This window comes from Micromys minutus (assembly GCF_963924665.1).
Source record: "Micromys minutus genome assembly, chromosome: 8".
Classification (NCBI taxonomy): Eukaryota; Metazoa; Chordata; class Mammalia; order Rodentia; family Muridae; genus Micromys; species Micromys minutus.
Window position 1 is genome coordinate 69,749,240 of NC_137977.1, and position 2,186 is coordinate 69,751,425.

The following is a 2,186-nucleotide window of genomic DNA, read 5'->3' on the forward strand; positions in this document are numbered from 1 at the left end:
GGAAACCACGAGCTACAGAGGGACAAAAGACATGGGGAGAGAAGTAGAGAATTCTAATTAGGGTTCACTTAGTCAGGCTCATCCAAAACAAAGTGCGTTGGATTCTTTCTGTAATGCAGCACTGGCACAGCTGAGGTACTCCAAGTTCTTACTAATGCATTTAAATGACCATGCTTCAGTACTTCTTTGCCATGATGAATTGTTCTCCCAGATTATAAATGAAGTCAACTTAGTTCTTTAAGTAGTTTCGATATTTAGTTTGCAACAGCAACATAAAAAGTAGTTAAAATAACTAAATGCCCTGACAGATTTTTAGAGTTTCTGATGAACTCCGGGATCCCACTGTATGTCTCCCCACATGACAACATAGACGGTTATGCTAATAGAATAGTTTGGTGCCTTTTCCCTAAGTCTAGAAGCCAACTCTAATAAAGAAATGCATATGAGTAGATGCTACCTATGACTTTGGATCTTACTGAGCCCTAACTTTAGCTTTTAGTGTCTACATGTCTTTAATGGGAGCCAGAATCTTGCCCAGATAGCTTCTAAAGCAGAGACAAGGATAATGAATCACCTCACTGGGAGATTGTGTTGCCTTCTAATGGCTGTTCAATCAGAGTGTACACTACCAGTAATATGTGGCTTTGAGCATTTTACTTTCTTTCTAAAGCACAGTCCTTTGTCATTCAGAGAAGATGCACCTAAACCTCAAGAGACAAGAGGCCACTAAGGGAGGAATGGAATAACATGGTGTGATTGGGTTAGGGTGAGTTGGGGACAACCTCTTGGAGAGAGGGAGAGGAGGTATGAGCTGTGAAACAATCAGAAGGTCGACCGGGAGGGGAATAAATAAAGGCTGGACTGTAAAAAATAAAACAATTAAAAAAATAAAAACAAACAAAAAGAAACTAAATGAAAGTACAAAACAGCTGTTTATAAGTATAATGGGCCACTTTAAGTAGAAGGGAATACAACTATTGTTAGCATAGAACACTCTAATTGCCAAAAAGCACATCTGATGCAGACTCATCATGTGTCTACCTGATGTCTGTAAGTATGCTCTCCCTTTCAGAAACATTATGTAGTCAACTCTGCACTGCCCAGACTTCTTAAAGAACAGTGATGCCTGTGGCAGCCTGGATGGACAGATTGTTGGGTTAGATGTGGTTTCCATCTCTGTCAACATAAACCTTCCATTTAGGGACAGAATATGAACATACGTTGATACGTGACAACTGGATGGCATCTAACCCATGAGTTTCCTGTCTACCTGATTGCTCTATAGTGTGCATTTATATGGGAAAATGTTCCATGTATTTATTTTGCAAAATGTATTTCCCTTTTCTTTCTCTTGTCCTATTATCAAAGCTATATATTTTCAAAAAATATATTCTGATCAGGATTTCTCTTCCCTAGCCTAATTTATATCCCCCATCCAAATCTCCATACTGCTTTTCTCATTAAAAAAGGAAGAGCCATCTCAAGAATAGTAACAAAATAAAACATAGCAAAACAAATAGGAATTAGGTGAAACAAAAGAAGAAAAGGAAACATAAAAGTTACAGGAAACAGATATAGACACACAGCTGTCCACACATGGACATTCTGTAAGAGCACAGACAGCAACCATAGAATATAAGCCAATCATCTGTAAGGAGAAAGAAAGAAAGAAAGAAAGAAAGAAAGAAAGAAAGAAAGAAAGAAGGGAGGGAGGGAGGGAGGGAGGGAGGGAGGGAGGGAGGGAGGGAGGGAGGGAGGGAGGGAGAGAGGGAGGAAAGAAAAGCACCAATGAAGGGTTCTGTTCTGAGACAAAGCTCCAGAAACACCTGAGAGTTTGTGTGGACCATCCGTTTCTGTGCTTTGTTGACCCAGTGAGATCCTGTTAAAGAAAACTAATTTTTCTTTTGTGAGCAGTCATCACTTTGACCTAGCTTGTGACTTAGGAATGGTGACTCATGTCCCCTCCTGCCTCAGACCTATATAGCTCCTATATGTGCTGCCACAGACTGTGTGAGTTAACAGGTGATTTGGACTTGTTGACTTTAAGGGACCTATACACTCAGAGGTCTGTAAGCCCTTTGGGCTTATATTCTTCTTGCTTCTTTTCCTACAATGTTCCTTGAACCCTGAGCAGAGATATTTAACAGGGACATCCCATTTGGGGCTGAATGTTCCAAGGTCTCTTA